This window comes from Callithrix jacchus, chromosome 8, assembly GCF_049354715.1.
Source record: "Callithrix jacchus isolate 240 chromosome 8, calJac240_pri, whole genome shotgun sequence".
NCBI classification, from domain to species: domain Eukaryota; kingdom Metazoa; phylum Chordata; class Mammalia; order Primates; family Cebidae; genus Callithrix; species Callithrix jacchus.
The window spans coordinates 93,725,636-93,753,554 of record NC_133509.1 but is presented as its reverse complement, the minus strand read 5'-3'; the positions used below and the strand labels follow the sequence as shown (position 1 = coordinate 93,753,554).

Below are 27,919 nucleotides of genomic sequence, written 5' to 3'. Positions count from 1 at the left end.
CATCAGAAAGAACAGCCCACAATTAGAAGCTGGAAACTTTCAGCCCCACCCCTAACCCCTGGGAAGGAAGGAGGGGTTGGTTATTGAGATCCAGATCATGCCTATGTGATGAAGCCTCCATTAAAATCCCTGAGTTAGGGGGTTCAGAGACCTTCTGGCTTACTCAACGTGAGGGAAATGGCTTGCAGCCTCTACACCCCTTCCACATACCTTATCTACCTTTTCATCTGGCTGTTTGTCTGCATTATATGTAATACCCTTTACAATAAACCAGTAAATGTGTCTTCCTGAGTTCTGTGAGCCATTCTAGCAAATAATTGAACATGACAATGGGGTAGTGGGAAGCAGTGATTTGTGGCACCTGTTGTGGCTTAGTGTCTAGAGTGACAGGCAGTCTTGTGAGACTACACCATTAACCTGTGGGGTCTGCACTAACTCCACGCAGTTAGTGTCATAATTACATTGAATTATAGGACACCCACCTAGAGTCTGAAAATTGGTTGGTCTGGGAAAAAAACCCACACAGCTGGTGTCAGGAGTGAAGCATTGAGAGTGACGTGAGTGTAGTAGAAGGGAAAACAATTTGGTTTTCTGCATTGTATGGGGGGAAACCTTTCCCGTCAGGCATTGGAAGTCTCCGTGGAAGTCTTTGTTAAATCCCAGATCACATCTACACCGAGAACCGGCAATGAAGATCTTGCTTTAATGTCATCTTTAAAGAGGTCACTGCTTCCCGATGGTGTCTGAATGAAAGAAAAGATTGATCTGTATGCATTGTTCTCACACTAAAAGGAGTAAGTTTAGGATTGAAAAAGACACTTTAAAAATGGATTTCTACAAGGAATTGTTTTTCAATGGGTATAAAGTTTGTTATGCAAGATGAATAAATTCTAAAGATATGCTGTACAACATAGTACCTATTTAACAATAGGGTATTGTGTACTCTGAGATCTGTTACGAAGTCAGGCATGGTGGTGCACATATATAGTCCTAGCTGCTTGGGAGGTGGGAGGATCTTTTGGGTCCAGGAGTTTGAGGCTGCAATGAGCTATGATCACTCCACTGCACTCCAGTCTGGGTAACGGAGCGAGACTGTTTCTAAAAAAGTTTTTCAAAAAAAGACTAATAAGATACATCTCATGGTAAATGTTCTTACCAAAACCAATGAAAGAAAACCCATGAAAGGACACAGGAAATTTTGAAGGTGGTAGCTATGTTTAGTGCCTTTGTAGTGGTGTTGAGATCATAACTGTATGGCATATGTCCAGACTCATCAGGATATATACATTAGAAGTGTGTGAACTTTGTATATCAATTACAACTCTGTAAAGCTAAAAAAAAAAAAAAAGGCAGATTACTGTCTATTAATAGAGTATCCTGGAGCAAACTGCTAGGCTCTATATATTTTTAAAAGTCAAAACTAAAGCAACATTTTTGTTCATTGAATGATAAAAAGGTACATTCCTCTGTGATCTGTTCCCACAAAGGAGAATGTTTTACAAATAGACTTGACCAGTAAATTTCATTATGGGAACACGTCCTAGGAAATATTTGGAGACGAAAAAAGAAAGATTTATGTCCAAGGATCTTTCAACTTTATTTATAATATAGAAAACTAAAAAAATTACTTAAATATCCAGCAAAAAGAATTCAGTTAAATAAATTATGGTAGCTTCATTTACTGAAAAGTTATCCAGGCATCAAAAATATTTTTGAAGACAAATAATCTGAGGAAATTCTAATGTAAATGTTAATGAATATACATTGAATATTTATATAAAGTTAATTTCTTGCAAATGTTAAGTAAATGCACATTGAATTTAATCTCTATTTTAAAAAAATGTGTAAATATAGGCATAAAAGACAATAAAGAAATTCATCTAAATGTTAGTAGCATTTATCTCTGTGTATTGGAATCAATAATAATTTAAATGTTGTTTCCCCTCTGGACTTTCCTTCATTGCATACATTTTTAATTAAGAGAAGGCAACATTTTTAGAATCAGAAAAAAGCTAAATATGTAACAAAGGTCTTGTCCAGAGTTGACATCGTTTTTTTCTGTGAGAAAATATATAGATAAAAGGAACTTGGAGTCACTAAGGGGGAGATAGATAATTTGTCTGAGAATTCCCAGAGCATCTGGAGGAGGAAGAGGCCCAGAACCTAGTCCCTTCTTCTGGATATTCAAAGTCATTGAACGGGATGAGTGGTTCATGCAGCTGTCGCCAGGACCCAATGATGGGAGACAGCGATAAACCATTAATGCAAAATCATCACAAGGATAGAAAGTGGCTGGAGAAAACGCTTGTCATGGAGGATTGATGTGTTGAGTCTTGGTGGGGTTAAGGGAGGAATTGTTCCTGCCCCCCAGTTTCCAGCTCTGATCTGATGCTTTGCATCTCAGGGCCATATCACTAAAAGCAGTCTCTCTGAGAAGGAGAGACAGTTTTTATGATGGAAACATGTATACTCAAATCATTTAATTGAAGCCCTACACAGAGATGCTAATTTTCTTTGTACTCCCAAGCTGGTAGAATGGGACCTAACGGTTGTCGGTTGTTCTTTACCCATATCAGGATCAAATTAGCTAAGAACACACAAATCAGATGAAACATTGAGAGAAAATGGCATAAAATGAGGTGAAATGATGCAAAGGTCAAGAATGATTAAAACTAGAAAAAAAAAACCTCAGCAATTATAAAAATAAAATAACCAGTTAAAAAATATTGAAATTATATAAATAATGATAAAATAATTAGCTTAAAGAAAATCCCAGATAAATATTGCTAATATGTTGGTGTTTCTTCTTTGAGATTCTCCATAAATGGAATAATGCATAAAGTGTTGTTTGTAACTCGTTTAACTTAATATTTACCAGATGTATATTTGTATGCCAACAAATATAAATCTACATCATGACTTTCAATAGCTGTGTAGGTTTCCATTTTATAGAGCATGACAATTTTTAATATTTTGTTGATGCTACTCTAACTTGGGAGTTGGGATTATGATGGTGAACAAGATTCTGTCTTTAAATGGAAACTTTCCTTCACAGACGTTTTTTCTCTTCTTATAAAAATACAACATGGGCCACAGCCATATGCAGCATTCAGACTATGAGAATTCTCATGAATTAAAAGATAACTTTGTGAGAGTCAGCAGGATGCAGGCTGAGGAATATTCTGATTTATTAGACTTGTCTTCCAATGTTAGATAAAACGGTTAAGCCAATGTTAGTTTGGCCTGCTCCTCTCTTCCTAGGTCTTAAAATGAAATATACACCAAAGAGAGAAACTGCCCTTTTCCCTTTTGATGCAATAATCTTGAACCAGAATACCAGTAAAGAAAAAGCTATTTGTTCTAGTGGACAGAAATCTGGAGACATCATAAATGTTCTGAACCCCGGACTTACTGAGGCTGTTGCAGGCAGCATTACCTCTATCCTGCCTGGCAGACAAAACGCTGCCTAACATTTTTGCTAGATAATTTTAAGTGAGGAAGGCTGTGGACTTATAGAAATGATCTATATGATCTAGGAGCAGTAAAATACAACCATTCTGAAGGGAAACATACCTGGACCCATAAGAGTCTTTCACTAGGGCCAGGGTAAGATGGTTTGGGGGAACTGTTACTGGGAAATATTTGTGGCTTTTTGTTCTTACACTGAATAAGTAGAATTAAAAAAAAAAAATCTGGTGGTGAAAAGAACTTAAAACAGTTGAAGTATTCGAGGCATCTAAAGTAAATTAAAATAGGCTGGGTACATCATTAGTTAACCAGTTCTTCATAGACAGACATTTAGTTTATTTCTAGCTCTTTTCTATTTTCTGGCACGCAAACATCATTGTACATGTATCATGTCACATTTATTTGATTATACTCTTAAGATCATTGCCTTAAAATATTGTTACTAAGAGTTTGCAAAACTTCCAAATTTTTGATACATGTTGTTAAGTTGTCCTCTAAAAATATAATAAAAGTTTTTATTTCCACTAAGAGTATATGAGAATAGTTGTTTTCTTAATACCGTCACCAATACTATGTATTACCATTTATAAAAAATATTTTAAATAATTTGTCTAATCTGAAATGTGAAAAATGCTACATTGTTTTATTTTTAGATTACTTGTGAGAACAATGATCATAATCATCATTATCAGTTTTTGTGGGAATATCTTATTTTCCTCTCAAAATTGTTCAATAAAGTAGGTCATATTTATTTATATATTCATTGGTTATTTCTTCCGTCTAAAAATTAATTTGCGTGTATGTCTTTTGCTGTTTTTATATTAAGATTTTTTTTAAGTGTAGAAGTGCTCCTTAAAGATTAAGGAAATCAAGTTTCTCCTGATAATCTTTATTTGGGATATGTCTTTAGTGGTACTTCTGTTGATCAAAAGTAATTGCTGAATCAGAAAGTATGGGGAAAATACTAAAATGAATACAAATAAAAACAAATGAAATTCAATGTATATAAAAATGTTAACCACACAGAATTTTAAAAAATAATACAAGGGACTTTTGAATCTATTACTTTGATGTACACTATCAGGGAGATATATTCCAAGGACAAAAAGGACTATGAGGAAATATTAAACATTACTTAGGTTTCTTGTTAGTAGAAGTATTGATATAGTAAGTTTAAAATTATTTGCTCAATTTTAGAATGTTAGAATTAAGATAGATAGGTTGATTGATATTGTTGGGAAACAGACTTTTACTGAGGCATAAAGGTGGTACAAACATAAAATGGCACAAAGGAAGAACCCTCTGGTGTATGATTGGCATTGGAAAGTATAAACCTATAATTATATATATATTGGATTTTTTTCTCTTAGCAACATCTGGATTTGTAAACATGCTCCAACAAGAAGCAGGATGCACAAGCTTTGTAGATCCCAAGAAATGTCAACTCTCCCATGCCCTTCAGATGTGACCATAGGGGTTGATGGACAAAGAATAACCTCCCAGAGCTAGGAGCCATGAATACCAGGGGTGGCTTATGCCTGTAATCCCAGCACTTTGGGAGGCTGAGACAGGTGGATCATGAGGTTGGGAGTTCAAGACCAACCTGGCCAATATGGTGAAACCCTGTCTCTACTAAAAATTCAAAAAATTAGCCAGGTTTGGTGGCAGGTGCCTGTAATCTCAGCTACTCAGGAGGCTGAGGCAGGACAATTGCTTGAACCTAGGAGGCAGAGGTTACAGTGAGCAGAGATCGCAGCACTGCATTCTAGTCCAGGCGATAGTGCAAGAGGGAAGGAAGGGAGGGAGGGAGGGAAGGAGGGAGGGAGGGAGGCTGAACCAGGAACAGGACACTGATCTTCACAAGCTCTGACCGGAAGGACTCTTGATTACCACTGCGGAAACAATAACTGTCATGTTTCTTCTCTTCTTTTTTGGTTCCACATCTATCACCATTTTGTGGAAAAAAGAGTCTTCTCTTAGAATGTAGGTGATTTGACCCCAGGAGCAACACTTGGAGAGAGCTGCCCATCACCAAGAGATCCTGGAATTTCAACTTGATGATATAACTGAATGGGGCTCTGGTAGTATCTCCTGTGAGAAAAGGGAAGGAATTTTGCTTGGCAGGTCAAGTGTAGTTGGATATTTGAGTGGCTAACGGGGCAGTCTGTGGAAGAGACTTCTTGTTATGACTTCCCAATATCCACTCCTTTCTTCTCCTATTATGAGAGAGATTTTGAATTTTCACCAAATCCCCGCCTCATTTGCATCTAGATGTGGCCATGAGACTAAGTTTTGGCCAAAGGGGTATAAATGATAGTGTTATACACAACTTTAGGCTTGTGCCCTTAAAGTGAAAGAGGTATTCCCTACTCTGCCCATTCTTTTCTACCTTGTTTTAGTTGTGGATGAGGTGGTGAGCTACCATGGACCATGAGAATCAGTGGAGCATACTAGAGATGGTGCAACAGTAAGAGAAGGAGTCTGGGTCCCTGAATAACCTCATGGAGTAGATATCCTACACTAATATTGCACTATTTACTCCCAGACTGGTGCAGGAGAGAGAAATAACTTCCAACTAATTGAAAACACTGCTATTTTGGCCCCCTGTTATATGCAGCTTAACCTATACTCCAATATACATAGATAAGATATCTTAATGCACTTTGGCATGCTATCATTCTCAAATGCATGGGAATTAATTTTTCCAAAATACATGGGAATTAATTAATACATTGAGAAACAAAAGTCTTTAAAACTAAAAGTATTAATTTAAAAAGTTTAATTTATATTTGCCTTTGCTTTGTTAGTATAAAGATAAAAAATTAAAAAGAGTTTAATTTATAATAATGTCTTAGATGAATCAATTAGGAACTTATTTTTCAACTAAAAAATGTTACATTTAAAAGTTTTTCATAAAAAATTTTATGACTATTTTTTCAAACAGAAGTTTGAAAAAATGTTTGTTTTTACTTCTTTTATAAATGGAAGCTTTATATTCTCAAATATTTTAGTTGAGTGCTTGGAAGGTATCTTTTCCAAACAAACAGTTTTTAAAACATGGAGGCCTTCAAATGCCATTTAAAAGCCCAAATGGTTTATATTAAATCTACAAATTTAGAGTTCTAACTCTAGAATTTTTTTTAGAAAACCCAAAAGCTTAATTTTTAAACAAACAACATTAACATACATGTTAAGTATAAATTGTTAAAAATGATATAGGATATAAATAACTAACGAAGACATGGATTCATTAGTTATACATACCCTATATCATTTTTCACTTCTCAATTTTGAAATTTACATTATCACTTTTTAATTTTAAAATTTAAATGTCAACCTTTTCTGTTATATTTTGAACAAACTGATATTGTTCCAGTGTCAGTTTATAAAGCAGCTGTTTGTCATTTGGTTGGATCAGCTTCATATTTTTGCTTAAGAACTTTGGCAAATCTTTTAGATTCAGGTGAGAGCCCCTACAACTTCTCAGCTAAATTTTTCTCAAGGGCTTTGTTGTTTTATCATACTGTAAAAATAAGAAATCTATTGAATTTTGATTAACCTTCTTCCTTGTATGTTAAGTTCACCCCTAAAAATGAACAACCAAAATTGGTTCACTGATTTTTATTTTGGAGGATCCATAATCCTTACAGGCACGGTAAATATGCTGAAGTATAGATGGGTACTTTCTCGAATCCTTGACATCTCCATTCACAAAGGAATGAAAAGACACAGTCTGACAGATGATTCAAACTATACTTGAGACTTGCTTGGCAACAGATGGAGTGCAGTTGGTGAGGGGATCACCAAATTTATAAGAAAAAAAAACAACCCCATCAAAAAGGGTGCAAAGGATATGAACAGACACTTTTAAAAAGAAGACATTCATGCAGACAACAAACATATAAAAAAAAGCTCATCATCACTGGTCATTAGAGTAATGCAAATCAAAACCACATTCAGATACTACCTCACACCAGTCAGAATGGCGATCATTAAAAAATCAGGAGACAACAGATGCTGGAGAGGATATGGAGAAATAGGAACACTTTTATACTGTTGGTGGTAATGTAAATTAGTTCAACCATTGTGGAAGACAGTGTGGTGATTCCTCAAGGATCTAGAACTAGAAATTCCATTTGACCCAGCAATCCCATTACTGGGTATATATCCAAAGGATTATAAAATATTCTATTATAAAGACACATGCACAATATGTTTATTGTGGCACTGTTCATAATAGCAAAGACTTGGAACCAACCCAAATGCCCATCAGTGATAGACTGGATCAAGAAAATGTGGCACATATACGCCATGGAATACTATGCAGTCATAAAAAAGGATGACTTCATGTCCTTTGCAGGGACATGGATGAAGCTGGAAACCATAATTCTCAGCAAACTGACACAAGAACAGAAAACCAAACACATGTTCACACTCATAAGTGGGTGTTGAATAATGAGAACATATGAACACAGGGAGGGGAACATTACACACCAGGGCCTGTTGGGGGTTGAGGGGCTAGGAGAGGGATAGCAGGGGGTGGAGGTATTGGGGAAGGAGAAAATTAGGAGAAATACTTAAAGTAGATGACGAGGGGAATGGATGCAGCAAACCACCATGGCACCTATATACCTACATAACAAACCTGCATGATCTGCACATGTATCCCAGAACTTAAAGTATAATAATTAAAAAAAATAATTAAATAATAAAAAATAAATTTAAATTAAAAAAGATGGCAAACCAGGGCTGGCAGATGCACAGCTCTGGAGAATTTGGAAAATTTGCATCAGTTATTGTGCAAATGTGATCCTAATTCCTAGCCAACTTCATAAAACAGAAACAGCTATAAACAGCTATATCTCATTTCATATGGTAAGATACACTCAACATTTTGCATTTATATTTAATCTTAACCAGCATATTGATCTTTGCTTATCTAAAACTGTATCTAGCATATCTTGTTGCAAAAACAGCGTGGCATAATTCCAGACCTGAGTTAGACAAATGACAGGCAGCCTACTGGTAGCCTACATTAAGGTTTTAAAGGGCCTCTTACCTTGGAGATTGGCATCAGGAGGTACAGCAGAGGGAATCCTGTCTTGTTATCTTAATGTTAGATGCAATCACTTTTAGTCAATACCAAAACATACTTGCTGATCCATTTAAACACAAATGTAAACATAAAATCAGCACTCTTTTTATACCCTTCCATTTCTATTTTACATAGCCATATCTCTTTCCAAGTCATATATAGATTAACCACCTTTTACAAAGTTTGCTAGATTCTCACTTATTTGTGATATCTAAAAATCAAAACAATTGAACTCAAGGACACAAAGAGTAGAAAGATGGTTTCCAGAGGTGGCGAAGGGTAGTGGGAGGCTGGAGATGACTAACGGGTGCAAAAGTAAAATAGAATGAATACCTACTATCAGATAGCATAACACAGTGATTATAGTTAATAATAACTTAACTGTATGTTTTTAATGATTAAGAGTCTAATTGGATTACTTGTAATAGAAAGGATAAATGCTTGAGGTGATGGATACCCATTCTTCATGACGTGATTATTTCACATTTTATGGTCGTATCAAAACATTTCATGTATCCCATAAATATATAAACCTACTATGTGCCCACAAAAATTAAAAATAATCTCCCCTTTTAATGTTTGCTAGAGGATGGGTGCAGTGGCTCACGCCTGTAATCCCAGTACTTTGAGAGGCCAAGGTGGGCTGATCACCTGAGGTTTGGAGTTTGAGACCAGCCTGACTAACACGAAGAAACCACATCTCTACTAAAAATACAAAATTAGCCGGGCATGGTGGCACATGCCTATAATCCCAGCTACTCAGGAAATCTCCACTCCCACCTCTCCAACATTCTTCACTTACTCTTCCAAGATTCCTAATGTCCAAGAAGGACACCACAATTAAATGGATTATTTGGCTCCCCTAAAACTAAGGTAGAATACCTTATTAAGACCTGGTTTTCACCTTAAATTTTATATGGAACCAAAAAAGAGCCCACATAGTCAAGAGAATCCTAAGCAAAAAACAAAACCAAAACAAACAACAACAACAAAAAAACAGACCTGGAGGCATCATGCTACCTGACTTCAAACTATACTACAAGGCTACAGTAATCAAAACAGCATGGTACTGGTACCAAAACAGACATATCAACCAATGGAACAGAACAGAGGCCTCAGAAATAATGCCACACATCTACAACCATCTGCTCTTTAACAAACCTGACAAAAACAGCCAATGGGGAAAGGATTCCCTATTTAATAAATGGTGTTGGGAAAACTGACTAGCCATATGCAGAAAGCTGAAACTGGATCCATTCCTTACACCTTATATAAAACTTAACTCAAGTTGGATTAAAGATTTAAATGTAAAACCTATAATCATAAAAACCCTGGAAGAAAACATAGGCAATATCATTCAAGACATAGACATGGGCAAAGACTTTATGACTAAAAAACCAAAAGCAATGGCAACAAAAGCCAAAATAGACAAATGGGATCTAATTAAACTAAAGGGCTTCTGCACAGCAAAAGAAGTCATCATTAGAGTGAACAGACAACCTACAGAATGGGAGAAAATTTTTGCAATCTACTCATCTGATAAAGGACTAATATCCAGAATCTACAAAGATCTTAAAGAAATTTAGAAGGAAAAAAACAAACCATCCTAACAAAAAGGGGGCAAAGGATATGAACAGACACTTCTCTAAAGGAGACATTTATGCAGCCAACGAACATATGATAAAAAGCTCACCATCACTGATCATTAGAAAAATGCAAATCAAAACCACAATGAGATACCATCTCACACCAGTTAGAATGGAGATGATTAAAAAGTCAGGAGACAATAGATGCTGGAGAGGATGTAGAGAAATAGGAATGCTTTTACATTGTTGGTGGGAATGTAAAATAGTTCAAACATTATGGAAGACTGTGGTGATTCCTCAAGGATCTAGAACTGGAAACACCATTTGACCTAGCAATCCCATTACTGGGTATATGCCCAAAGGATTATAAATCATTCTATTATAAAGACATATGCACACATATGTTTATTGTGACACCGTTCACAATAGCAAAGACTTTGAACCAACTTAAATGCCCATCAGTGATAGACTAGATTGAGAAAATGTGACACATATACACCATGGAATACTATGCAGCCATAAAAAGGATGAGTTCATGTACTTTGCAGGGACATGGATGAAGCTGGAAACCATCATTCTCAGCAAACTAACAAAAGAACAGAAAACCAAACACAGCATGTTCTCACTCATAAGTGGGTGTTGAACAATGAGAACACATGGACACAGGAGGGAAACATAACACACGGAGGCCTGTTTGGGGGTAAGAGGCTAGGGGAGAGATACATTAGGAGAAATACCTAATGTAGATGATGAGGTGATGGATGCAGCAAACCACCATGGCACGTATATAACTATACGCCTGCACGCTCTGCACATGTACCCCAGAACTTAAAGTATAATTTTAAAAAGGAAGGGAGGAAGGGAGGGAGGAAAGGAAGGGAGGAAGGGAGGGAGGGAAGGAAGGAGGAAAGAAAGGAAGGAAGGAAGGAAGGAAGAAAAGACAAGACCAGACCAACCTGGTTTTGACATCATGTAAGAGCAATATCTGGGAGGTGGGTGCTGCCTAAGTGTTGGGGCAGTGTTATAAAGTTGAGTGCCAGCAATGTATTTGGAAGGTGAACCCAGGAAATACTGGTAAGAGAATGGGGAAAGAAGATTGAGAAGTAAAGGAAGACAATAAAAATGTACTTTTAAGCATGCTGATACTGTGGGCAATGGGGCTCAATCCCAGAGAAGAAACTTGGTGAGACACCGTAAGACAGGTTTCAGAGTCATTCCCTCTGAGAGGTGAGGAGCCTGGAGAAGTTATTCATCAGCTCCCCAGGTATCATTGATTTATGGCTGTTTTCAGGGGCATTAACTCTCTGACACTCCTTCCCTGCCCTGCTCTGTGCCTGGGCCTGTCCTCAAAGCCAGATAAAAGCTCTCAGACAGAGAGGTAGTTTTTTAGGCAAGTACCAACTTCTGCTTCAATGATCATCCATGCCTATATTTTAAAAATGTGTTGGCTGGTAAATTGTTTTCATTTAAGAAAATTTAAGATGGGTTTACATCACTTTAACCAAATGAATTCTTACTGACATATATAGCAGACATATTACCTACCCATATATAATAGAAATAGTGATATATGGTCACTACACATCACTATAAACTTATTGTGGGAAATGAGACAAACAAGATGTAAGACGTATGTTAACAATAATGATTAACATGATTAATACTAGTTACTAATTAATAATTCTTGTTTGAATTTAGTGGCCACCTGCTATATAACAGACCCTATGCTAATAATTTACATGGTCCCCAAACCAGTTACATTTATTAAGCCCCTATTTTGAGCCAAGATTTCTAATTGTATTGTTTTGTTTAATCATCACAACCTATGAGTTAGTTATTATTATCCTTTTTCTTTTCTCTCTGCAGAGGAAACCAAAGCTTATAGAGATTAAGAACTTGCAAGTCACAAGTAAGTGGCAGAGCTGTGATTCAAACCATCACCACTAGAGATGACAACTGAAGAGGGGAAAAATTAAGTGGTTTGCTCAAGATCACATAACCAGAGATTTTAAGTCATAGGGATGAAGCTGTGGAGTATTGACTACTGGAGAAATATTGGTAGGCAAAATAATACACTCCCGACACCTCACAATGATGTTCTCCTCTCCTCTCCTCTCCTCTCCTCTCCTCTCCTCTCCTCTCCTCTCCTCTCCTCTCCTCTCCTCTCCTCTCCTCTCCTCTCCCCTCTCCTCCTCCGCCTTCCACCATCCTCCTCCTCCTCCCTCCCCCCATTCCCCTCTCCCCTCTCTCCTTTCCTTTCTCCTCTCCTCGCCTCTCCTTTCTTTTCTTTCTTTTTTCTGTTTTTCTTTTGAGATGAGTCTTGCTCCAGTGCCCCGGCTGGAGTGCAGTGGCATGATCTCGGCTCACTGCAACCTCTGCCTCCTGTGTTCAAACAATTCCCCCACCTTAGCCTCTTGAGTAGCTGGAATTACAGGAGCACACCACCATGCCTGGCTAATTTTTGTATTTTTAGTAAAGATGGTGTTTGCCATCTTGGCCAGGCTGGTCTCGAACTCCTGACCTCAAGTAATCTGCCCGCCTTGGCCTCCCAAAGTGCTGGGATTACAGGTGTGAGCCACTGTACCTGGCCAGATATGTTCATATCTAATCTCAGGAACCTGTGGATTTGTTGTGTTACTTGAGAAGGGACAAAGTAAGGTTGCCGATTAGCTGACTTGAGATGGGGAGGTTACTCTGTATTAGCAGGGTGGATGCAGTGTTTACACAAGGTTCCTTATAAGTGAAAGAGGGAGGCAGGAGAGTCAGCTTTTTTGAAAATTTGAAGATGATACCCTGCCAACTCTGCCAACTCTGCAGATAGAGGAAGAGGCATGGGCCCAGGAATACAGATGGCGTCTATAAACTACAAAAGGCAAGGAAGCATTTTTCTCCAGAGCCTCCTGAAAGAAAACACTTTCTGACACCTTGTCTTTGGATCACTGAGGTCATTTTGAATTTATGACTTCCAGAACTGTAACTATAAATTTGTGTTGTTTCAAGACACCAAGGTTGTGATAATTGGTTACAGCACCAATAGGAAACTAATATATTGAAACTATGACAAGAGGTCTGTCTGTAGAATTAGCCACTCTCAAGGTTCCAGAAAGAACTGTGATGTTGAGATGAGATCACCTAGAAGGGTTTTACATCACCACTCAGATGCTGATGGGCTATTGCCTAAAGGTACCATGGAGGAGAAGGAAGATACAGGAAAATTTCCAGTTAGAGGCAGGACTGCTTTAAGATGTCCTTCTATCTGGGTGAAAGCCTACCCCAACAAGCTCTGCTCTATTCTTGGGTGAGGGCTTTTCTGGGGCTGTTTTTACTCCTAATAATACAAAGAAATGCTTTTCAACAAATTACTGGATACATCTTATTTTTTCATATGCTTTTGGTGAATCTTAGAATTTTATTTTTCTTAGCCATAGAGTACAATAAAAATAAAAATAAATCTCATATGTTCTATTAAAACTTAACTTAGCTCCTTTGCTTTTGGAAACATATTATTCTTTAGTTTAAGCATAGACTAGCAAATAATGTAATTATTCTACAAATCTGGAAGAAAATACAAATGATTACTTTTATTGTTTGAACATGTTGAACTATCTGTGTATAGGGAGATCAAACTTTTCTTTGAAGAAAACGTACATAGAAATTGTGTATGTAATCCATCTATACATTGGTGTATTTTAAAGTATTAGCTTTAATTGGCATATTGACTTGAATATATACCTATTTGAGGAGGAGTTTTTAATTGCGATGATTTTGTGATTTCCAAAGTATAAGAATTATTTTTAGTTATAAGTCACACAATATTTTCCCATAGTGCTGACGGCTTGTACTCTTGAGAGCTAATTCAGTTTCTGATGGAAGAGGTTGGTAGGGAGGTAGGTTTGATCTGATGGGACAGCTATATAAAAATCATGAATATCTCCAAAGAATTTGTCTGAAAATCAAGGCCATTTTTATTTTATTTTAAAGTCCAGGGTACATATGCAGGATGTGCAGGTTTGTTACATAAATGTCTGTGTCATGGTGGTTTGCTGCACCCATCAACCCATCACCTAGGTATTAAGCCTCACATGTATTAGCTATTTTTCCTGATGCTTTCCCCCTACCCTAACCTCCCCAACAGGCCCCAGTGGTGTGTGTTGTTCCCCTTCTGTGTTCATGTGAGAAGATGTTTGGTTTCTGTTCCTGCATTAGTTTTAGAATAATGGCTTCCAGGTATATCTATGTCTTTGTAAAGCACATAATCTCATTCCTTTTTATGGCTGCATAGTATTCCATGGTGTATATTTACCACATTTTCTTTACCTAATCTATCACTGTTAGGCATTTGGGCTGATTCCATGTCTTTGCTACTGTGAATAGTGCTGCAAGGAACATACGTGTGCATATATCTTTATAATAGAATGATTTCTATTCCTTTGAATATATACCAGTAATGGGATTGCTGGGTCAAATGGTATTCCAATTCTAAATCTTTGAGGAATTGCCACAGTGTCTTCTACAATGATTGAACTGATTTACATCCACACCAACAGTGTAAAAGTGTTCCTGTTTCTCCAAAACCTTACCAACATCTGTTGTTTCTTTACTTTTTAATAATTGCCATTTTGACTGGCATGAGATGGCATCTCATTTGATTTTGCTTTGGATTTCTCTGATGATTAGTGATGTCAAGCTTTTATTCATATGTTTGTTGGTCACATAAATGTCTTCTTTTGAGAAGTATCTGCTCATGTCCTTTGCCCACTTTTTAATGGGGTTTTATTTCCTTGTGAATTTGCTTAAGTTCCTTGTAGATTCTGGATATTAGACCATTGTCCCTTGTCAGATGGATAGATTGCAAAACTTTTTCCCATTCTGTAGATTGTCTGTTCACTCTGAGAATAGTTTCTTTTGCTGTGCAGAAGCTCTTTAGTTTAATTAGATCTCATTTGTCAATTTTTGCTTTTGTTGCAATTGCTTTCAGTGATTTCATAATAAAATCTTTGCCCATGCCTATATTCTGAATGGTATTACCTAGATTTTCTTCTAGGGTTTTTATATTTTAGGGTTTTACATTTAAGTCTTTAATCTTCTTGAGTAAATTTTTGTATAAGGTATAAGGAAGGAGTCCAGTTTCAATTTTCTACATATGGCTAGCCAGTTCTCCCAGCACCATTTGTTAAACAAGGTATCCTTTCCCCAGTGCTTGTTTCTGTCAGCTTTGCCAAGATCAGATGGTTGTAGATGTGCGGTTTTATTTCTGAGTTCTTCGTTCTGTTTCATTGGTCTACATACCCGTTTTTGTTCTAGTACCATGCTGTTCTGGTTACTGTAGCCTTTGAAAATCAAGATAGTTATTTGGCTGCTTTGTCTTAATATTACAGCTAGGTCTCATTAAGACAATGGTTACCTTTGTACTAAGTAAAAAGTTTTTTTTTTTTTTTTTTTTTAATGGATTGGAGGTTTCAGTGGGATGGGAGAATCACAAGGAATCAGGTGTTCAGAGGAATGTATTGAGTAGAGGTGAGGAACTAGGATGTTGAAAAGTAAAAAAAGGAGAGAAGGAGAGGAAGAAAGATGAAGAAAAAGAGGGAGAGAGAACAGGAATATTGCTTCATTCTAAAAATGGGTATTAATAATGGCCGATCAATATTTTGTGTATTTAAAATGGAGAACTCTATAAATATTCATTGAGTTTACTTGTTCCGGATCTGAGTTGAAGTCCTGGATATCCTTATTAATTTTCTGTCTCGTTGAGTCTAAATCTCATTATGGGTCTTATGCATCTGGGTATTAAGATCTCTTATTGTTGCATTGATCCCCCCACCACTGCACCCTTGCTGCTCCGAAATCCATCCCATCAAATGTGAGAACCGCAACTCCTGCCTTCCATCCATTCACCTACTTTTGCTCTCCATTTGGTTGGCAAATCCCTCTCCAACCCTTTGTCTTGAGTCTTTGTGCATCCTTGGATATACTGTTAGGCTTTGGCTGTATCCCTTGACCGGAGGATTTAGTCGATTCAAATCTAGGGTTACTGCCATTTGATGTTAACTGGCTATTTTATCCATTCGTTGATGTAAATTCTTCTTTATGTTGATGCTCTTTACTTTTTGGTATATTTTTAGAAAGGCTCATACTGGTTGTTCCTTTCTATGTATAATGCTTCTTTCAGAAGTTTTTGTAAAGCAGGCCTGGTGGTAATAAAATCTCTGAGTACCTGCTTGTTCATAAAATATTTTATTTTTCCTTCAATTGTGAAGCTTAGATTGGCAGGATATGAGATTCTAGGCTGAAAGTTCTGTTCTTTAAGTATGTTGAATATTGGCCCCCACTCTCTTCTGGCTTGTAGGGTTTCTGCTGAGAGATCTGCTGTAAGTCTAATAGGCTTCCCTTTATGGGTAACCTGGACTTTCTCTCTGGCTGCCCTTAGTATTTTCTCCTTCGTTTCGATCCTGGTGAATCTTAATGATTATGTGCCTTGGGGTTGCTCTTCTTGAGGAATATCCCTGTGGTGTTCTCTGTATTACCTGGGGTTGAATAGTGTCCTGCCCTGCTAGATTGGGAAAATTTTCCTGGATAATATCCTGAAAAATATTTTCCAGCTTGGATTCATTCTCTCCATCACATTCAGGTACACCAATCAAACGTAGATTGGGTCTTTTCACATAGTCCCATATTTCTTGGAGACTTTGCTCATTCCTTTTCATCCTTTTTTCTCTATTCTTGTCTTGTCGTTTTATTTCATTAAGTTGGTCTTCGACCTCTGATATCCTTCCTTCTGCTTGATCCATTCTGCTATTTAAATCTGTGCATATTTCACTAAGTTCTCATGTTGTATTTTTCAACTCCGTTAGTTCATTTATATTCCTCTCTATATTGTCTATTCTTTTCAGCATTTCGTCAAACCTTTTTTCAGAGTTCTTAGTTTCTTTACATTGGGTTAGAACAAGTTCTTTTAATTCCCAGAAGTTTCTTATCATCCACCTTCTGAAGCCTACTTCAGATAATGGAACACAGTCCTTTTCCATCAGGGCTTGTTCCGTTGCTGATGAGGAACTGCAATCCCCTATAGAGGGAGAGAGGTTCTGATTCTGGGTATGCTTGGTCTTCTTAGCCTGGCTTTTTCCCTTTATTATAAATTTATCCATCTGTCGTCTTTACAATTACTGCCTTTCTAATTAGGTTTCTGAGTCAACATCCAATTTATTGATTCCCAGTGCTGGGATTCAAGCAACCCACTGCGCCGGCCAAAATAGCAGTGATAAGACTGATGGTGCTCTTCTGCCCGGGAATCTCTGGTCTGGCTTCCTTCTTGAGTCCACAACAAGTGGCTCCACATTCCCGGAGCTCCAAACACTGGTCAGTAAGGGAACCAGTCCCGTTTACTCTGCATGAAGAGCTGCCACGCCAAGGCGCCGGCAAAACCGCTGCACCGGTCACAAGAGTCGCGCTGGCGACCCGTGGGGCTCCTCCACTAGAAATCTGCTGGTCAGTGAGCGACAAAAATTCATCTGAAAGTGTGGCGTCCTCTCGTTCTCTGAGCTTTCACTGGGAGCTACAATCCTGAGCTGTTAGTGATCAGCCATCTTGGATCTCTCTCCAGATTAGATTAACTTTTGAATTGGTAGACTGGCATTTTCACATTCCAGGCTATTTCATGTCAGAATGCAATTGAAATTCAAATTTTATTTTGTTAGGAATATTTTTAGATTTTTTTGTGTATATTTATTAAATCACAAGACTGCTGTTTTTCTTGATGGGCAGATGACTATTTTGTTGTTTACTGTTTGTTTTTTAGTTTTGGGGTGGAGACATTTTAAATCAAAGCAATTTGGCTTCCTGCACGTCTCATTCCACCGCTATTTCATTTTCTAATAGAAATGTTTGTTTTTAAAGCCTCTAAATGCATACTGATGATGGCTTTTGTGAGCCATTACTTGATGGGGGCAAAAGTATTTCAGACTTTGGAGACAGATATCTCATGAAGTGCTGAAAAATTTCATTTGAGAGGCCAAAATTTAATGGCAAACTATCCCAACATAACTATAGAAGAAGTTGAAATCCTTTTACAGGTAAGTGATGAAGGGGCTTCGTTTTTGGAGTTTTAAATTTGCCATCTGTGTTAAAACAGTGCTGTCGATAAAACATTTTATAGATTGGCCTCCTATGTATTTTCCTAAACATATATAAATAATAGCACCAGTTTTTCTTTCATCTGATCAGAATGAATGAAAGAGAAGTCCCAACAGTGGCAGGAGACAGAGAGACAATAGCAAGCCAATGCAAAGGAGTAAGATAGTTATAGGTGAGGGGAAAATTGCAGACCAGGGCATATCTCTAAAAATATTTTTGAGGGCCAGGAGAGAAGTCTTAATTTTAGAAGACTTCTTTAATTTAAAAAGAAGACTTAATTTTAGAAGTTTAATTTAGTTTTTTTAAATAAATGTTTCAAATGATGCCAATCCTTTAAATTTTTTAAAGTAACATGGAACTTTATCTACACGAACCATAGCTCCTTCATCCTGCAGATCCAGACCCTGCTTTTATTTTTGAGATCGCAAGTCAATAACATATGCAGCTTCTCTCTTATTTTGAAGTTTTGATCATTCGTCTCTTCCATAACAAATTCTGTGCACCTTTTTCCTTCAGTGGGTGGACTCGGCAATGGTGTTTCTACCTAGTTTCCCAACATGCTGGGATAAGTGGCAAAGCCAGACTAGCCAGAAGCCCCAGGACTCTTGATAGAACTGTAATGCCCACAGGTTCCTCTGGAATTCAGCTAGAACTTGTCAAAAACAAAAAGTTACCATAGTTTTCTACTAAACTTCAGACAATTCTAGCATATTTTGTTATCAACTAAGAACCATTAGGGTTTACAAAAACATCCAGCATAGTTTAAGGTAGTGGCTGTAAAAGACCCTCAGGAGGTTCCTGGGAAACACCACGTTAGACTGTCGGAGACCTCTGGCACTCCCACGGACTTTTCCTTCTCCTGGGAACGAGTTTAATAACTACTATTTCCAAGTGTGGCATGTTCAGATATATTTTCCCTTACTAAAAATAGGCTGCATGTCCTCAGTTACGGAGGAGAATGTGATTCATGCCTCCAACTTTCCAGCAAAATGATCCTATTTGTTTAGGAACCATTCTCCTTTGCTTGTAATAGTTCAGTTGAAGAATTGGGAGAGGGTTGGATTCCAGGGGCCTACAAAAGGTAAGAGTTTTGGGACTGGATATCTCCACGACCTGTGGCTTCTGCCCTAAGGAAAGTAACACAGATATCTGACTCCTGCAGAGCCTGGTGGTGGTGCTCCAGAGGCCTGGATGAATGGTGGGCATGCATTTTGTCATCAGCTGCCCTGTCCCAGTGAGCCACTCCAGCTGTGAGCCAGGGCAGTTGAAGGATCCTAGCTTCAGGCAGTTAGGCAGCAGCCAATGGTCCTGTTTAATGGAGAATTAAGGGAGGTGAAACCATTTGACCACTCTCTTTGATGTTCATGATTTTTATCTTATTAAAATACCAGCTATGCTGAGGAATGGAGATAGCCCTTAATATGCAGTCCTGAAAATGGTCAATAAGCCTGTGTTTCTTTTAATCTTAAAACAAATTATTTTCTTTTAACAAAATGTGAATTAAGGCAAACTGCAAGTTTATATGAGTTTAGACCTGACTTCAAATGTCCATAACCTTCTCATTTGTTGAAATGGCTTTAACATTGCCAAGCTGTCTAAAATATGACCACAGCACCCAGGGAGATTTTGTGCAAACCTCATAAACAATTGTGAGACTTTGGCATAGCATTCTTTTTTCTTTTTCTTTTTTTGTGATGTTGCATACTTTTTTCCTTTTTATATCATTGAAAACAAAAATTGAACCTAAGGGTGATGAGCACAGAAGAGATACATTTCTTTACATCATCATTATGTGTGTGTGTGTGTGTGTGTGTGTGTGTGATGTTTTGACAAAAGCAACCCCAAATACACAATTTAGAGAAATGAGACTTAGTTAAATTTTGTGCTGTGCCTAAGGCAGCAAATATCAATATGTGTAAATTAAAATTAGACGCAGTAATAGGAATTGGCGCATCCAACAGTAACAGAAAGGATTATTCAAGCTTGACTATGTGCTAAATAGCAATTTTTTTCAGTTTTCTTTTTTCCATAAATAGGTGTTGTGAATGGTTATAGCTGAATCCACAAAAAAAGCCTTTTTAAAATTCAGCAATGTATGATGATCCATTTTTCATATCATTGAATATACTTTCATACTGCAATTCTTAAAGATTAGAAAGTATTTTATTATTTCATTTTACTCAGTAAATTCCTTGTTATGTTAGATACTTATGTTAGTTACAATTTTTCACTTACAAATAATGCTTCAGTGATATTCTTGCATTCTTCTCACTTTTCTGGTCATGTCCTTAGGAGAAATTCCTGAATGTAAAGTGACTGGATCACACGTTTTTCTCTCGCACGCTGTGTGTGCTGCTGGGGCTGTTAAAACAAAATATTATCCACAACTATGCACTAAAAACACATGTATCAAGGAGTATTGAGCAGATATTAAATTTGTCTTTTGTTGTCCATCAGGTTACAGGTCAATTGCTCCCAGAACTCTTCCTGGTCAGATACTCCGTATTTTCTATGCTTTATTGGAGCAAGGCAGGGTCACCGCCATTTTCAGGACTTTGGAAATATCTTCAGAATATGGGAATAGGAGAGGTAATGTTTACAAAATATTTTTTGTTTTCTTACATATCCTTGGGTTCACAACCTTACTTAAAATATGTACGCAACACCTAATAAATTCTTGCTAAATACATAATAAAAAGTATATATATATATATATGTGTGTGTGTAGGTATATATGTGGCCCTCTCAATATATATTTGGTACTCTATTTATTACTCCACTGTATGTATACCCCTCTGGTATCCAGAACACAGGCTTATATGTAAAACATATATAATGACTGACTTATTGGAACTTCACTACACAAATACAAATTCTATATTAAAATGGTATGTGTTAAAATACTATGTTACAATTCTTGCCCTATATTTTTGGAACTCCTAGCTGAATAAAAGGGTATTCGGACCAAAATATTATCTATAGTGCTTTATTTATTTTTCTTCTACAGAAAATAGGAATATTATTTCAAAGAACACTTATAGAATATTGTCGTATAAATGCAGTTTTGAAACCATTTTATTGATTATCTGAACCATTTTATGAGGTATGAGCAAATCTCACCTCTAGATTTTCTAGGAGAAAGTTATCAACTTGAATTCGCTTCTTCTGATCCTATGTGCTGAGCTCTGTTATCTTACAATGCTCTGTTGACACTGCTAAGGGCAAGAAATTATTTAAGGTGATAGATTATAGGTTGTTTCACTTTCTTTAGTATATGATTTCTTATACTTTTGTATATGATTAGTAGAGGCTGTTTGGAAATTTTAAAAGAAAATGTGTGTTTAGTTGGGGCAAAGTGAAGTAAAGAGAAATGACATGGACAGATTGTCCACTCCTGATATTCCAGGCATCCCACAAGGAGATACACAGAGGGGACAAGGCCAGGCAAACGTTTGTGCTTGTTAGTTACCATGAGGCTTTGTGTCCGTGTATTCCTGTGAACCAGGCTGCACTTTGGCAACAATCCCTTGCGCTTACATTAATCCAATGTGAGTGGCCAACCGAGACAGGACATTCTTTCCCTTCCGCTCTGAGCTCATACTCACTGGCTTGAGCACAATATTAAAAAACCAGCTCGATGTCCAGACAGGCCCGGTCTAAGCAAGCTCTCCTCAGGCCTTCTCAGGAAAGAGCATTGCTGAGTCAGAGCAGACTCTGGCTGGTGTTACTTCCTCAATCTGAGGAAGTAAAGTCCAGAGAAATAAACTCATGGGAGAGCACAGGTATACCTCATTTTATTGCATGTTGCTTTATCGTACTTCACAGATAATAGTGGTTTTTACAAATTGAAGGTTTGTGGCGACCCATGGAGCAAGTCTTTTGGAAGCATTTTTCCAACAGTATGAGCTCACTTACTATTTCTGTGTCATATATTGGTAATTCTAACAATATTTCAAGCTTTTTTATTGTCATTATATTTATTATGGTGATGTGTGATTAGTGATCTTTGATGTTACTCTTGTAACGGTTTTGGGGTACCACCACCCATGCCCAAACAAGACAATCACCTTAATTGATAAATGTTGTGTGTGGTCTCACTGACCATCCATTCTCCCATCTCTCACCCTCTCCTTGGGCCTCTCTATTCTTGAAACACAACAATATTGAAATTAGGCCAATTAATAACCTCGCAAAGACCCCCCAAGCATCCAAGTAAAGGAAGAGTTTCACGTCTCTCACTTTAAGGCAAAGCTAGAAAGGATTGAGCTTAGTGAGGAAGGCATGTTGAAAGCTGAGAAAGCTGAAAACGAGGCCTCTTGCACCCAACAGTCAAGTTGTGAATGCAAAGCATAAGTACTTAAAGGAAATGAAAAGTACTACTTCAGTGAATACACAAATGATGAGAAAGTGAAACAGTTTTATTGCTGATATGGAGACAATTTTAGTGGTCTGGATGGAAGATCCAACCAGCCAGATCATTCCCTTAAGCCCGAGCAAGGCTCTAACTCTTTTCAATTCTGTGAAGGCTGAAAAAGGTAAGGAGGCTGCAGAAGAAAGTTTGATGCTAGCAGAGGTTGCTTCGTGAGGTCTGAGGAAAGAAGCTATCTCTCTAACGTGAGTGCAAGGTGAAGCAGTAAGTGATGATCAAGAAGCTGCAGGAGGTTATCCAGAAGATCAGGCTAAGGTCATCGATGAAAGTGGTGACACAAAACAACAGATCTTAATTGCCGGGGGAACAATCTTACATTGAAAGATGTCATCCAGGACTTTCACAGCAAGAGAAGTCAATGCCTGGCTTCAAAGCTTCAAAAGGCAGGCTAACTCTCTTATTAGAAGCTAACGAAGCTGGTGACTTTAAGTCATCATCAGTGGTGATGTCCCCTTTATTTTTTTTATTGCATCTATTTGATTCTTCTCTCTTTTCTTATTTATTAATTTGGCTAGTGGTCTATTTTGTTAATCTTTAAAAAAAACCAGCTCTTGGATTTGATTTTTTCGAAGGGTTTTTTTTTTGTGTCTCTATCTCCTTCAGTTCTGCTCTGATCTTAGTTACTGATTTTTCTATATTGCAAATTACTGGATTCAATTATTCATTTAAATGGGATTTTGTGGAATCTCTAAGATTGTTTAAGAATCATTAAGGTGTTTACATATAGGAATATTTCATCTGCAAATAGGGATAATTTGACTTCTTTTTCAGTTTAGATTCCTTTTATTTCTTTTTCTTTTCTGATTGCTCTTGCTAGGACTTACAGAACTATGTTGAATAGAAGTGGCAAGAGTGAGCAGTCTGCCTTGTACTGTATCTTATTGGAAATGCTTTCAGTTTCCCCCTATTGTTATAGTGTTAGCTGTATGTTTTTCATAGATAACCTTTATTCTGTTGAGGTATTTTCTTTCTATACCTAAACTGTTGAGAGTTTTTATCAAGAAAAGATGTTGGACTCTGTCAAATGCTTTTTCTGCATCAATTAAAGAGGATCATATGGTTTTCATCTTGCATTCTGATAATGTGATGTATTACATTGATTGATTTGCATATGTTAAAACAGGCTTGCACGCAGGGATAAATCCCATTTGGTCATGACGTATAATCTTTGTGATGTATTGTTGGATTCGGTTTGTTAACATTTTTTGAGCATTTTTGCTCAATATTCATACAGAAATTAGCCTGTTGTTTTTTTTTTCTTGAAATGTCTTTGGCTTTGTATCAGGGTGATACTGGCCTTATAAGATGTGTTTGGAAGTATTATCTCTGGTTCTATTCTTTGGAAGAGTTTTAGAAGTATTGGTATTAATTCTTTGGTAGAATTTAACTGTGAAGCTATCTGGTCCTGGGCTTTTATTTTTTGAAAGGCTTTGATTACTTCTTCAATCTTTTGTTATATTTCTTTTCAGGATTTCTATTTCTTCCCGACCGAATCGTGGTCATTATTTACAATCTAACAGATTTACAATCGTGGTAGTTTGTATTTTTCCAGGAATTTATCTGTTTCCTTTAGGTTATCCTATTTGTTGGCATAAAATTTTCATGAGAGTCTCTTATGATCCTTTTAATTTCTGAGGCATCTGCTGTAATTTTCTCACTTTCATTTTTGTATTTGTGTCTCTTTCAAATTCTGATTTTGTTGAGCTCCTGTGTGTTGAGGTGGTTACTCAGGACAACAAGACAAATTGAAAGTCATGATAAACTTTTTACTCAGTTTCTATGGCAGAATAAGCAAGAGACAGGATGATAGGTGCTGTCTCAATGTTTCATTTCTCCCTACAGAACAGTATTGGGTGAGGTACAGCAGTGTAGACAAGGGGATTGTTTCACTGCCAAGGAGCTGTGAACAAAAGGATCCTCTCATTTTATGGATCCAGGAGGCTGTGGGGAGAGAGATGGGTAAGGGCTAGGAGTGGAAGTGTTAAGTCAGAGTGAAGAAACATGTCTCAGTCAAGGCCTTGCAGTAAGGAGGTCTTGGCAGAGTTGCCCAAAACGTACCTCAGCTGAGGACCCCCATAAAGAGGTCTTCAAATGCAGGCGCCTAGGCTAGACATGAAAATAGGTAAATGAGCATGGTTGGCGCAGGGGTGCCTGAGTCCTTTCCTACAACCCCCTCCAGAGACTGCAATGCACTGGCTGTGCACCAAGACTGGTGTGGGAGGACAGCTTTCCCTTAATGAGGCCTGCCAGGCAAAGCCTTGTAATTGCCTGCGGTCAGGCTTGAATGGCCACATATAGAATTTTGGCCTGGAGCTAGACTCCTCAGATTAGCCCCACCAGCTCAGCTGAAGTTAAGGGCTCAGTTGTTTTCTCATTATCCCCATAGCCTCTTCATTTCTGGCAGGCCCTGTCATCAGCAGACACGTCTGCATTTGCCCCCAGGGGCGCCCAGAGCTCTGCTGACCTATGAAGGGCTCATTCTTCTTGTGAATTCATTCATCATGGCTTCCTTGTGTCTACTGCTCAATGGCTCTACAGAAAACTAGGGTTTTTATTTTATCCCCTTTATCTGTGTTATTGGCACAAGACCCAAGAATTTTTGCACCCTGAAGTAGTAGTATTAAGTGCCTTCCATGCACTGTGTTCTAGGGAGCCACTGTCAGCCTTCCAGTTCCTCTCTCCACCATTCTGCCCTCTGCTCTGAGCCTCACATACTGAAGTTGGTGGCTGCATCAATAGGCAGACTTGCCCTTTGAGTCTGTTTTGATTTAGTGAATGGGAAAAACTGGCAGTAGATCAGATAAAGAGAAGAGAGGGATTTTAGAGCATTTAATTCCTCAGCTTTACCTCTGCTGGGTCATCAAAGGACAGTTGCTTTCTTCTGTTAAAGTAGTTGTCAGTGTCCTCTCCTACAACTACAACTTAATATTTTCTCTGGGTTCGGGTATCTATTCTCTTCTTTGCCTTTTTGAGCCTACAGTGGTAATGACTTTTATTTTTCCAGCATTGGGGTACTTCATCATTTCTTATGACTACTCTCTTTCCAGTGTGTAAATAGTTTCTTTATTAAATGACCCTCAATTACCCCATTTGAATGTACGATTTTCTATTGTGATTCTGATATATTTTTAGTCGTTGCAATCACACTTCATGTGCTAAGTATGATCATCATCCTCATTTTACTGATGTGGAAAATCGAGAGTTAATAAATTGCCCAAGGTTGCCCAGTTAGTAAGTAACAGTACTGTAGTTCAAGCTTAGGTCTATTTAACATAAGAGAGATCAACTTTAGCCAGTTCACTCCTAACTGTAATGTACAAGGAACATTTGAGGGTTGTATTTTGGAGACAGAAAGACAATTACAATTATCTAGGAGAAAAATGAGCACCTTAAGATGTCAGTGATGGTGTGACTAGAGATCATGTAATGATTTGAGTGCTTTTATGAAGAATAAAGAAGACTGGGTGGCCAACTTTTAGATATCTACTCAAGTTGGCCACCCAGTCATTTTATTCTTCATAAAAGCACTCAAATTATTTTATATATGTGTGTATATATACACACATATATAGAAAACTTGATGGGAGAGGTTGGGTGACTTGTGTGAAGAAATGTAAGAAGTCAAGGGTGACATCAGGTTGTCAGCTTCCTACCACCTTATTTTCACTTGGTTCTCCTGTAATAGTAATAACAATGGCTGATGATATTGCTCCAAAAGAGGAGCCAAAAGGGGCTTCAAAATGAGCGCCTTTAATTGGTTTACAGAATTGCCTATAGCACAATAACAGAAGCAGGCATCTTAGTCCTAACAGATCTTCCTTTCTCTCCCAAGCTGGTAGACAGATACCAGCTCTTGCCAGACTGCTATCATCAACAGATTGAGCTGACAAGTTTGTAATGAAGGAAAACTTGGAGGGACGAAGTGTAAGAAGTGCCCTCATCATTTATGATCTCTGGGCATATGGCTAGGAATAGGAGGAGAGAAAACATTGTGCCTACTGACATTTGCCAGTCCTACAATGAATTTTGATTGAAAAATACATTAACGTTCCCTTTTTTGAGATGTCCATTAATTCTCACCACTTTAATATAAAAAAATCATTTTTTCCCGTTCTACAATAAGCATGCCCTCATTATTAGGAGTATTAAATCATCGAGAGACACTGAAGTCAGCTAAGTCCTTTTAGCAAGTACAGGAACTACACTAATTAAATTGCTCTGGGTGAAGTTCATTACTTAATCAGCCACCTTCCAAAAGCAAAGTATCCTTTTCTAGTTTCTTAGACATTATTTCCAACCTGTAGTTTTAGAGTGGCTTGACTTATCAACAAAGGCCTGATGATACTTTAATGGAACTACTTCCTAGAAGAGAAGGCTGAGTTTATGAAGAGCGTTCTTGAAGCACAAATCAACACTTTCTTGGCCAAATGTTCTGAGCACATTTGTGGAAGTACAGAGCTGTCTACTTTGGCATTTAAATGGGCTACAGAGACCTGGGTCCCTTACATCTTTGGAGGCTCTTAGTTTATTTAAAAAGTTTTGAATGCCAAAACAGGGTTGAAGTAGAGCATAAATACATTTAACAAATTAATACTTCGACATAAAAAATATAGTGTAATATAACTATGCTATTTAAAAGATAATAACATTCATAGAAGTCATCGTTCCACATAATGGAGGTGGACAATCAGTTAATGGAACATAAGCTTAAAACTGTACAACATCTTTCAGTGTCATCAGTACACCCCATTTGCTGAACTACATCTGAGCCCCTTCACAAACGTGGGCCTTAATAAATAGCCCTTCAGTCTCCACTAAAATAGGGGTAGTCCCAACTCCTTTAGCCCAAGAAAGCACTGCAAAAATAGATGTTGGAGGCAATGGATATCCTCAATATCTGGCTTACACATCCTAGGCATGCAGCAAAATTTCACACATTCCCCATTAATATGTATAAAGATTAGGTATCAAAAAAATAGACCTTAGACTTCGTTTTAGGAAATGATTGTTTGAGACATTCCTGCCTGTTTCCACCAAGCCTCCTTCTAGGCAACATTTTTGATGGTCTATTTTGAGTGTTTATGACTTAGGAAGTTGGTTGGTTCCTTGTAAAAATGACCCAAAATACTTATTCTTCATAGGAATGTCCTTTGACAAAGATAACTGCTATTTTATTTTCATTGTATTTATTTATTTTGAGATAGGGCCTCA

General features: G+C 37.5%; 1 long non-coding RNA gene across 1 annotated transcript in view; it reads left to right on the top strand.

Moving 5' to 3' along the window:
- LOC144577416 (uncharacterized) overlaps positions 1-27,919 on the top strand; it is a 187,730-nt gene that overhangs the window by 135,236 nt on the left and 24,575 nt on the right. The window contains exons 4-5 of the long non-coding RNA XR_013521238.1: positions 12,016-12,058; positions 20,737-20,868. This is a non-coding gene — a long non-coding RNA (uncharacterized LOC144577416). The remainder of the gene's footprint in view (positions 1-12,015; positions 12,059-20,736; positions 20,869-27,919) is intronic.